The sequence below is a fragment of the Bison bison genome, unplaced genomic scaffold, assembly GCF_000754665.1.
Source record: "Bison bison bison isolate TAMUID 2011002044 unplaced genomic scaffold, Bison_UMD1.0 scf7180017864106, whole genome shotgun sequence".
Taxonomy (NCBI): domain Eukaryota; kingdom Metazoa; phylum Chordata; class Mammalia; order Artiodactyla; family Bovidae; genus Bison; species Bison bison.
Genome location: NW_011494678.1, coordinates 661349 through 673836, shown reverse-complemented (window position 1 = coordinate 673836; position 12488 = coordinate 661349). Strand labels below are relative to the sequence as shown.

At 42.2% G+C, this 12488-nt stretch overlaps 1 protein-coding gene across 1 annotated transcript in view; it reads left to right on the top strand.

The window, feature by feature from the left end:
• The first annotated feature begins 2252 nt into the window (after window positions 1-2252).
• The window catches only part of HNF4G (hepatocyte nuclear factor 4, gamma), a 137253-nt gene continuing 127017 nt past the window's right edge, over window positions 2253-12488 (top strand). Inside the window, exon 1 of the mRNA XM_010838866.1 lies at window positions 2253-2655. The gene's annotated coding sequence lies outside the window, so the exon portion shown is untranslated. The remainder of the gene's footprint in view (window positions 2656-12488) is intronic.

Genomic DNA, 12488 nt, shown 5'->3' with positions numbered 1-12488 from the left:
CAGCATCATAAACCCATGCCATGGAGAATCGTAATAAATTAGTTTCAGGACCAATGTAAGTGATGCTCTAAAGCTGGGTCAGTTGACATTGGTTGATTTAGTAAAAACTGCCAAAGCTGTAGCTGAGTCAACCTCTCATACTTTCCTTTAGTTCACAGAGTCACTTATTTGTCTATTTATTTAGTTACCTGAAACCACTCCCTACTTGCTGCGAGTGAAAGAGGACTGGCAGTGTTACACTCTGAGGGATTTTTCTAAGTTGAACAGATGCAATGCTTCCTCTGTGCGTGCTCAGTCGCCTCCAACTCTTTGTGACTCGACTGTAGCCCGCCAGGCTCCTCTGTCCACAGGAATCTCCAGGCAAGAATACTAGAGGGGGTTGTCATTTCCTCCTCCAGGAGATCTTCGCCACCCAGGGATGGAACCCTCCTCTCTTCCTTGGTAGGCAGATTCTTTACCACTAAGCCACCTAGGAAGCCCCAATACTTCCTTTAGATAATAACTAAGTCTTAAGAGTTTATATACTTCCTTGAATGTACTGTCATTTCCCTTCTTATTAGTCAAAACCCTTGTGACAAAATTCTCTGGCAAAGGTTTTACGTATTGTGTCAAAATAATTTTTGATACAGAATATATGATGATCACTTCCTGGTAGATTAGCGATTCTACTACACAGGGATGAGAAATTGATCATCCCAAATCGAACCCACTGACATTAGGGATTGTTAGGAGCGAAATAAACGGAGACTCTGGTTTCTCTGCTGGGAACTACAGGTGTCAAATGGCATCAAAATTTCTGAGAACAGATATGGACAGTTTCTAACTTCAGACTTTTCAGCCTTTTATGGGAACTGTATATTTCTGTTTTGGCAAGAGTAAGACAACCTACACTCATTATCCAAGTATGTGGAAATATTTTTTGAGAATGACCATGGATGATCTTTAAACAACACACCGTTGAAATATTTGCATAATAAATACAGCCAGTTAATTGTTATTCTCATGCCTGGGCTGTCTCCGGAGGGTTTCCTGGAGCGGATTTGGACAGAGGGAGGCCACTTTGGAGACCTGGTTTGCAGACCACGTGGGCAATGAGACCAAAAGAAAGTGTTTTGCTCAAGAAGGTAGACCTAAAGAAAGTAGTATATGATCTCTCTTCTTTGTTCTGATTTGTGAAACACCAACTACTCGTTTTTAAAGGAGCCTTTCAGCAAGAGATTCAGAAGGAGGAAACCGAGAAAGTTTAGTAAACCCGATCTAAAAAGAAAAAGAAAAAATACCTAGCCCTTTGATCTCCATGGCATTGTTATTACAGTCTTAAAATAACCACCACCCCCCTGGTCGGAAAAGAAAAACCTTAGGGATTAAGTAACTATTTATCTCATGAAGATAATTACTTGTTTGACCCGAAGTCATTCATTCCTGAAACCACGAAGTTAAATTGCTGAGATGTTTTTAAGAGCCACTGCTTCTGGCTATATCGCTTGGTTAACAAAAACCTGATCCGGATGACCATCGCATCTCGGATGGGTCTGGGCATCACTACTCCAAGTCTCAAGTTTGTGACGGTTCCTAGTGTGTGGGAGGAAGAAAGGAAGTTTTCCATCAGATACATCTGTAAAGAGGTACTAAGTGACCGAAGCCACAGGTGGCGAGGTTAACCGGGAATGGAAAACCGGGCTCCCTCTACTTCCCAGAACTCTGGCCGAGCAAGGTGGTCACAAGCCGCAGGGCAGAAGTTAATCCCAGCGGCCCAAGATGCAGTTTAACGAAATCGATGAGGCTTCCCCTAGTGGTGCGGCCGCAGTGCTGTCCCTAGGAACCTCCTTAATTCCCTTTAATAATACTTCCGGCCCTTTTCTGGACCTCATTGGCTCGGAATGAGAGGAGCATTCTCGGGTCAGCAGGCTTCTCCGCGCTATCGCCTGTGCAGAGTCACTGGCCCAGGGCTGACACAGCCCTGGGCGAGGCGTGACCCGGGGCTGGGAGGGGGACTGTGTCGGCGGTCCCGGGGGCCGCGCTTGGCCTCAGGCCGGGAGGTCCTCAGGAGGCTGGAGGCGGAGAGAGGGAACCCGGCTCCGATGGTCCAGCCGCCGTGCGCCTTGCGCGATGGAGGCCTCCGGGAGGCCCGGGGAGAGCCGCTTGGGTCCACGCAGGCAGGGCTCCGGGACTCGCCAGCCCGCCCGCCGCTCGCCCCGGGGCCTTGGGAACCGGGAAACGAGCGCGCCTAGGCGGTGGCGGCCTCGCAGCTTTCAGTTTTCATTGAGGCAGCTGGTTACTGTTTAACATCCCCACCCACGTTTCAGTTTGTTTAGTAAATCGATCGGACGGTGAGAGTCAGGCCGCTGTTCTGTCGCCATTGAGCCGGGCTAATACCCTCCCAGCATATGGTCTAAAGTCTCTGCTAGGGATCCGGAAAAACAAACAAACAAACAAAACAACAACAAAACAACATCCTTACGCCTCGTCTCCCCGATCACCCCGCCCCACCCCCATCTTCCACCTCGGCGCTCGCAAACCTCCTTCCCAGGCTGGGAAAAGTGCGGCCCGGGACCCCCGCAGCCGGGGCGGGTAGGGGGGGACCTGTCGTCGGGACATGCGGCGGCGGACTTGCGGCTACGGCGACGCGGGAGCTCCGGGAGCCGCTCCGCGCAGGTAAGTCTCCCCGCCGCGCCCCACGAGCCCAGCGGCTGAGTCCCAGCCTGCCGACCTCCGGCCGGGGTAGGAGCGAAGGACGCTCGGTTCCCCTCCCGCGGCTGCACCGGGGACGCGCGCCCGGGAGGGGCTGAGCCTTAGGACCCCCTAGGCCAGTCGAGCTTGAAAGCAGATACCCCGAGGCCTCCCATAGCCCGAAGTGCTGGAAAGAAGAAAGGGCCGGAGGTGAGGCAGCGGGGGCATGCGCCAGCCGGTCACTCAGAAAAAGGAGAAAATAAAAGTTGGATGTGTTTGGCAGAGGAACTTTCGGTGTCTGTCGGCGAGTCACGTGGTTGCCTGGTCTCTGGGGGCTTCGGTGGAGTTTTGTTTTTTTTTTTTTTTTTTTGGCCTGGGGCCAGGCCAGGGCTTTGGGATATTCTATGGACCTCGGAGGTTTGTAGGGAGGTGTTTGGCCCTAGATCATCACCCGAGGCCTTTGCTCCCGTCTCAGCCTCTACCAGTTCTCTGTTAGACACATTTTGAGAGTAGGTATCTTCAGGTGATGCCTCTGGGGCGATTATATGAAGAATGTAGGTCTATGTCATTCTGTCTGTCTATACATGTATGTGCATATATGTATATATATAATCTTTATATAGAATTATATAATACATAATTCAATTTAAATCACCTTAGCTTCCTTTGGGAAGAAATGTCCTTTGGAAGCTTGTTTAAACAATGGACAGTTTAAGCAATAATCATTCCATGTCTAACGGGAATAGCCCAGCACGTGATAAGGTCTTCGAATTGAATGTAATGGGCTTCATACCTGATGTGCTGCTCTTCTGAGACTTGTTCTAAACAATTACAGGACCCCTCTCCAACAAGCAACCTGCCTTCAGTCAGCTTTCCTATGAGGGCAGCCCTAGAGAATGCAGACTACAGCGCTGTCCACTTCATGGGATGTCCTGAAAACTAAACACCTCATAAATAGTAACATTTTCTGCTTTTGTTTTGTTACTTTCTCCTGCTTTTCCGTTCATTTCATATGTATATTCTCTTCATTGGTACAATATTCTTCCCTTCCAGCTAGCACCAGTTTTTTCATAATAACCTTGTTGTCCCCACCCTCTCAGCACACTTCCCTCTGTTTTCATCTGTTGTGCTCAGTACTATCAGTCAAGTCACCTGATCTATATATTTAGTGTGAGTTTGAAGTCAGTGGCCTAGAAGGGTTGGGCTCCTCTCTGGTACCATTTGGGTGAGAAGGTGGAGAAAGAAGGTGACCAGTGGTGGTAAACTACTTATTTTTCACTTTTCAAGAGTGTAGGTGGAAGGCTGTTCTCTTCTTCCCATTCCTCCTCAGCTCCATTCATAGGCCTACAAATAGGGAATGTTTCTCATCATGCTTTATAAAGGTATGTGTGTGTTAGTCACTTAGTCATGTCTGACTCTTTGTGAACCCATGCATTAATTGGCTAGGCTCCTCTGTCCATGGAATTCTCCAGGCAAGAATACTGGAGTGGTTTGCCATTCCCTTCTCTAGAATCAAACCCTGGTTTCCTGCATTACCAGCAGATTCTTTACCGTCTGAGCTACCAGGGAAGCCCTTTTTAACTAGAGTGTGTCTATTAAGATCTCATAAGCATTTTATTCTTCAGCTGTCATTTTAAGCATATGGGACAGCAGAAATTAATTTGGGGGATGACTAAGTTTTTTTTTTTTACACTTGCAAATAATAATGCAAATAATAACTTTTCGTTCCCTGTTTCTTTTGAAAATTCTTGTTATTTTCTTTGAATTCTAAAAGTATGACTTGCTTATAAAGCAACAAGAAAATTATAGTAAAATATAAAGTGAACCCCCTTTCCTATTCCATTCCGTACGTGTAACTGCTGTTGATTTGGACTTGTGTTCCTTCATGTGTATGGTAGTGGTGGTTTGGTTGCAAAGTTGTGTCCGACTCTTGCGACCCTGTGGACTGTAGCCCGCAGTCTCCTCTGTCCATGGGATTTCCCAGGCAAGAATACTGGAGTGGGTTGCCATTTCCTTCTCCCAAGGCTCTTCCCAACCCAGGAATCGAGCCCTGGTCTCCTGCATTGACAGGTGTATTTTTTACCTCTGAGCCATCAGGGATTCCTTCCCATGTATAACCACAGGAATCTTTCATTATTTCAAATAATTGGATAATAGTTCATTTATCAGTGTTCTGAAATTTGCTTTCTTTTAATATTTCTCAAATATTTCTCTGTCAGTATGTGAAGATTTCTTTTTAAACATATCTGCCTAATGTAACCATCCAACCAACATCCCCCAGAATATTCACTTGGATTTTCCAGTTTCTTACTATTATAAAGAGTGATGCAGTGGTTATCTGTGTACATTGTCTCTGCAAGAATACTACAGAAGATTTATTCTGAGAAGAGAATTACCAGTTCCAGGAGGACGTTCACTTTAAATTCGATGGATATTGTAAAGACCCTTCCTAAGTACCCACAGTGTCCTTACCTTACTCTTGACAACACTGAATAGTAATGATCTATTTAAAATGTTGCCAGTGTGATTGTTGAAACATGGATTTCTCTTTGACAGAGTTGGATATTTGGAAATTATATAACCAGCCCTGTAACATCTAACTTGAAGAGCTTGAGAATTTTGCTTTGAGAATATAGTAATAAAGTGGAAAAGGAATTAAATACTTTTTAAAATATCACTCTTATTTTGAGCTTGTAAAAGACTCTATTTGACTCTATTCGTCACTATCCGTTTACTGAATGGCTAGAGATACTGGTGTATGCTAAGTGAGAATTTTGATGTTACAAACATGTGACTCTGGTGAGCCTAATAGTTGCTGTTATGATTGTGTGGCTCTTGACTTATGTGTTTGCTACCTTTGTAAGAGGATTTACATCCCTAGAAATGAAACATAATTTTAAGTGAGATATTGTAGTTTGGAATCCTTAGGAAACTATACATGTAAACAGAACAACTGAGTATACAGTGATACGTCATTGTACGTACATACATACATCCTTGCAGAATTGCTCTGTCTACTCTCCCCATAGAAATTTTCCCCTATTGGTATCAATCAGCTCATACATAGACTCATAAAGCGCTTCAAATATGGCTTCCTCTTACACTTGGGAGAACTATTTAGGAATCTTAATAATACATATGTTTTTTGCTGAAACTTACTGAATCCTTAATATGTGTTACATATTGTTCTAAGCCATTCTTATGAATTTATTCTCTTACATTCTTTAAACAAATCTATGCAGCTAATACTAATATTCTCCCCATATTCAGATGGGAAAAATGAGGCAGAGAAATGTAAAAACTTGACTAAGGTCACACATCTACAGAGGATAAAACTGGGGATTCAAGTCCAGGCACTGTGAATCTAAGCCATAGGAGTGACCTTGGCACCTTCAAGAAGTCCTCGATTGTTCACTGCACAGGACTGCCCAGCTGAAGCGGACATGAGGAGTGATACCTTGATCAGACCCCACAGGCCTTGCCATGTCTCCTGTTCTTGACCAAGTATTCCTGGGAGAAAGCACTTCTAGGTCACAAAAGTCTGTAAGGAACAGCAACAACCCTGCTCCATGTATGCATATTTGCATGTTTATATAAGTAACTTTGAAATTCAGAACTATCTTACCCATTCATCATGGATAACCCTTAAGGAAAAACTTTCCCTTTACGATATGGACTTCCTATTGTTGTTTAGTGGCTAAGTTGTGCCTGATTCTTTGAGACCCCAGGCTTCCTTGTCCTTCACTATCTCCCAGTTTGCTCAAATTCATGTCCACTGAGTCAGTGATGCCATCCAACCACCTTATCCTCTGCTATACTTGTACTTCCTACCTTGTATTTAATACATAAGGGGACAGAATGCTCTCTATACGGGAGAATTAGCTCATGGCTTCTGATATTGTGTTGCTGTGAAAACCTTTGGTTTTTATCAAGATGACCTTTTGGAAAATGCATATGGAATTAATTTTTTTTCTTTTTTTGTGATTCTCTTAACATTGTGGGGGACATGAAGGTCTTTGAGGATGACCACCTCATGGGATGTAAGCCTAGAGAGACTGCTTTGTTGTCATAGGGATGCTTCTATTCCTGCCCAGCTGTTTACTAAAAGGGGGACAAAAGCTGGGGCACTTGGGCAAGTTAACCTCTTTGAAACCTAGTTTCCTCATTTTTGAAGTATATGTGACTATAACATCTGTCTCATAAAATTAATATAATGATTATATATGTTAATAATACATGTAAACATTTAGACCAATGCCTGGAATATACTAGGTACCTGACATGTATTCTGCATTGCTGTTATTGTTGTGATAGAATGAGATAATTCATCTACAATGCTACTTGATTGTTGTGAATAAGTTAATAAGTGTCACCCGCTTTTATTGACCCTCTCTCTAAAGGAATTATACATAGGGGCTTCCGAGGTGGCTTAGCAGTAAAGAATCTACCTGTCCATGCAGGAGCCACAGGAAATGTGGGTTCAATCCCTGGGTTGGGAAGATCCCACAGAGGAGGAAATGACAACCCACTCCAGTATTCCTGCTGGGAAAATTTCATGGACAGAGAAGCCTGGCGGGCTACAGTCCATGGAGTTGCAAAGAGTCAGACACAACATCAGTGACTGAGCACTCACACAAATTGCATAAGACTTCAAGAGTTTTATGGTGGCCCCTGCACCCCTGGCCAACCCTTCTAATAGGCCTCAGAGATCAGTGATGAGTAAGAGACATAGTCCCTGAATTCATGAAGTGTTTAGGTAAACAATGTAGACAAGGAACATCCCGAGTATATAGTTCAGTGGTTAGAACATGGGCTGAGGAATCAAAACTTTAATGCAAATCTCAGTTTTGCCCTTCGCCAGCTTGCTTAACATTTCCGTGCCTCAGTTTAAATAGTTTTAAAGTAAAAATAACAGTCTTTATTCTTAAAGTATATGTGGATTAATTCTTGTATTACTTAAGTCAAGCATTTTATTTGTTGAACATTTGACCCTTTCTCTGCACTCTATTTCAATATAGAAAAATCACATTTATAGATGATAGTGAAAATTTGTTACAGACATCTAGATAGTGAATTACCATCTCATTTAAAAGTATCTACTGATACCACCATCTGGGTCTGGTAATTTAGTATTTTTTAAAATATTTTTAATCTTTGACTATTATCCCTCTTGGCTTGCATAGTGTGTTGTACTTTGTGTGTGTTCTTGGTCAGATTATGGAATCTGTCCCAGTATTTTTATTTTTTTTTGCTTTTGCTTTTCTTGTTTCTGATATTATGGCTATAGGTTGCAAATAAAGTTTGTATTTTAATTTAAATGGAATGGAATTATATGCACTGTACTAGATACCTGGAATAGGGGCATAAATAAATCAGTGTCCCCACTCTTAAACACAGATAATCTACTTGGAAGACAAACACATATAACCATCTGTAACATAGGGTGATAACTCTTGTATTAGTACAGTAAATAGAAATACCATGGAAAAGGGAAACACAAAAGATACATTTAGCTTGAATGTCCTAGAGAGATTTCATGGAAGAATAAGTGATTTTCCGATTAGCTCTTGCTGAATAGAGAAGAATCAGAAAGGGGTTTGGGGCAGAGATTACATTTGAAATAAGTGGAATGGCAAGAAATGAACTGGGTGAAGGAGCCCTGGGCCATTCTGACAATCCTGAATGTGGATAACAAAAGTTTGAGCTACGTCCTGTAGGTAAGGGGGAGCATTAAAAGTCTATAAGTAGGTTGAGTTAGGAAAGCTTTCTGTCTCCTTTTTCTTTTTTAAAATTGATTGGCAACATTTTGGAGGCTGGATCACAGAGGCACAGATAAGAGACAGGAGAATTGTAGGAAACTTCCTCAATTGCCCAATGGAAAGGAGATATGAAGAGGATAAGGTAGACTTGAGAGATCTTTTGAAGCTCTTTCAGTTGACTTTAAGAACTGTAGAATAAGGAAGATGAGACAGTATGAAGGATTGAAGCAGACCTTAAATCTCTAGGATTGTACAGGAAGTTTTGATTTGATCATGGTCATTATAGATTTGTAATTTTTCAACTATTATAGTCCTAAAAATTGTCCATATTTTAAAAGCTAGCTTGTATGGCAAAACTAGACCTCATTTGGCCATTTGAGCCAGATTGTCAAGTACTTAGGAAGAAGATTGTTTCTCTAGTTTGTTCTCTTGTCTAAAAGATTTGTTTCTCTAGCAAAGGCATTACTATTTTCAATGTGAATTTTTGCAGCAACCAACTGTTCTCCCTTCCTGGTTAGTCTTAACTCCAATCATTTCTCATGATAGCGGTTAGAATGATATAGAGGAAACAGGTCTGACATTGTCTTCTTTCTTCTACTTAAAACCATTCATTCACTTCCTAATACCCTTATCATGAACTCCAAGTGTGTTGACATCACTAGACCCTGTGTGACTTGGTCTGTGATTTCCACTCCAAGCTTCATCTCTCTTTTCTTGATATCTCTTACTTTAGTTTTTAGCTGAAATCTCTTCTATTTCCTCAAAGGCACCATGCTCTGCACCTTCAGAAGTGCTGTATCTATTGTTTGGAAAACTCTCCGCCATTGTCATCATCATTTCCCTCCCTGCCTTCTAGTCAGTCACCTTCCACCTTTCTTGTGGGTCTTTGCTTAAATACCACCTTTCCTGACCTCCTGCCCCAATATACCAATTTAATTCTATCTTGTTCTTTCCCTGTCATATTTACCACCTTCATCACACACTGTGGTTGCATGTTTGATGATGATTCTCTTAGGCTCGAGCGTTAGACCTCTGAGAATAAGAAATATGTTATTCTTGCTCACTTCTTTATTTGGGCATTTAGTTGAGGTTCAGTGAGCTTGTGTTCAATGAATGAATGAGTAGCTTTAATGGAGATTATTGTTCGGTTGCTAAGTCATGTTCGACTCTTTGTGATCCCATGGACTGCAGCATGCCAGTCTTCCCTGTCCTTCAATATCTCCTGGAGTTTGCTTAAATTCATGGCCACTGAGTCAGTGATGCTATCTAACTAGCTCATTCTCTACTGCCCCCTTCTCCTTTTGCCTTAAATCTTTCCCAGCATCAGGGTCTTTTCAGTGAGTTGGTTCTTCACATCAGGTGGCCAAAGTATTAGTTCTTCACCTTCAGCATCAGTTCTTCCAATGAATACGCAGGGTTGATTTCCTTTAGGATTGACTGGTGTGATCTCCTTGTAGTCCAAGAGACTCTTAAGAGTCTTCTGTAGCACCACAATTCAGAAGCATCAGTTCTTCAGCCCTCAGCCTTCTTTATGGTCCAATTCTCACATCTGTACATGACCATGGGAAAAACCATAGCTTTGACTATACAGACCTTTGCTGGCAAAGTGATGTCTCTGCTTTTTAAATACATTGTCTAGGTTTGTCATAGCTTTTCTTCCATGGAGCAAGTGTCTTTTAATTTCATGGCTGCAGTCACTGTCCACAGTGATGCTGGAGCCCAAGAAAATAAAATTTGCTGCTGTTTTCATTTTTTCGTCATCTATTTGCTATTAACTGATGAGACTGGATGCCATGATCTTTGTTTTTTGAATGTTGAGTTTCAAACCAGCTTCTTCACTCTCCTCTTTCACCTTCATCAACAGGCTGTTCAGTTCCTCTTCACTTTGTGCCATTAGAGTGGTGTCAGCTGTGTATATCAGGTTGTTGATATTTGTCCCAGCAGTCTTGATTCCAGTTTGTGATTCATCCAGTCTAGCATTTTGCATGATGTACTCTGCAAGTTAAATAAGCAGGGTGGCAACATACAGCCCTGATGTACTCCTTTCCCAATTTTGAACCAGTCAGTTTTTCCATGTTCAGTCTAGCTGTTGCTTCTTGACCTGCATATAGGTTTCTCAGGAGGCAGGTAAGGTGGTTTGGTATTCTGCTTTAAGAAGGAAAGTGAAATATCAATAGTATAATTAAAATATTTGTTGAGAACCTAATTTTCAAGCTAGATTCTATTTTGGGTATTAAGCAATGATTGGAAACTCTCTCCTAAAATTTTCTTTTCTGGTTATGGATATGCATTAAAGAAACAGATCAGATCAGATCAGTCATTCAGTTGTGTCCGACTCCCTGCAACCCTATGCATTGCAGCACGCCAGGCCTCCCTGTCCATCACCAACTCCTGGAGTTCACTCAGACTCATGTCCATCGAGTCAGTGATGCCATCCAGCCATCTCATCCTCTGTTGTCCCCTTCTCCTCTTGCCCCCAATCCCTCCCAGCATCAGAGTCTTTTCCAATGAGTCAACTCTTCGCAAGAGGTAGCCAAACTACTGGAGTTTCAGCTTTAGCATCATTCCTTCCAAAGAAATCCCAGGGCTGATCTCCTTCAGAATGGACTGATTGGATCTCCTTGCAGTGCCCACTATTATAAGGGCAAGTTTTGAGTGCTGGAGAAGTATTGTAGTAACCTAGCAGAAGGCCCACTAATTTTTCCTGGATTAGGTTACACAGGATGTATGAATTCTTTATTTTTAAGTCAAGGGATAAAATTTATTGATATTGAGGTATAATTGCATTGAGATAAGTGTACTACTGTGGTCAGGAATCCCTTAGGAGAAATGGAGTAGCCATGATGGTCAACAAAAGAGTCCGAAATGCAGTACTTGGATGCAATCTCAAAAACAACAGAATCATTTCTGTTTGTTTCCAAGGCAAACCATTCAGTATCACAGTAATCCAAGTCTATGCCCCAACCAGTAACACTGAAGAAGCTGAAGTTGAATGGTTCTATGAAGACCTACAAGACCTTTTAGAACTAACACCCAAAAAAGATGTCCTTTTCATTATAGGGGACTGGAATACAAAAGTAGGAAGTCAAGAAACACCTGGAGTAACAGGCAAATTTGGCCTTGGAATACGGAATGAAACAGGGCAAAGGCTAATAGAGTTTTACCAAGAGAACACACTGGTCATAGAAAACACCCTCTTCCAACAACACAAGAGAAGACTCTACACATGGACATCACCAGATGGTCAACACCGAAATCAGATTGATTATATTCTTTGCAGCCAAAGATGGAGAAGCTCTATACAGTCAGCAAAAACAAGACCGGAAGCTGACTGTGGCTCAGATCATGAACTCCTTATTGCCAAATTCACACTTAAACTGAAGACAGTAGGGAAAACCACTAGACCATTCAGGTATGACCTAAATCAAATCCCTTATGATTATACAGTGGAAGTGAGAAATAGATTTAAGGGCCTAAATCTGATAGACAGAGTGCCTGATGAACTATGGAATGAGGTTCGTGACATTGTACAGGAGACAGGGATCAAGACCATCCCCATGGAAAAGAAATGCAAGAAAGCAAAATGGCTGTCTGAGGAGGCTTTACAAATAGCTGTGAAAAGAAGAGGAGTGAAAAGCAAAGGAGAAAAGGAAAGATATAAACATCTGAATGCAGAGTTCCAAAGAATAGCAAGCAGAGATAAGAAAGCCTTCCTCAGTGATCACTGCAAAGAAATAGAGGAAAACAACAGAATGGGAAAGACTAGAGATCTCTTCAAAAAAAATTAGAGATACCAAGGGAACATTTCATGCAAAGATGGGCTTGATAAAGGACAGAAATGGTATGGACCTAACAGAAGCAGAAGATATTAAGAAGAGGTGGAAAAAATACACAGAAGAACTGTACAAAAAAGATCTTCATGACCAAGATAATCACGATGGTGTGATCACTCACCTAGAGCCAGACATCCTGGAATGTGAAGTCAAGTGGGCCTTAGAAAGCATCACTACGAACAAAGCTAATGGAGGTGATGGAATTCCAGTTGAGCTGTTCCAGGTC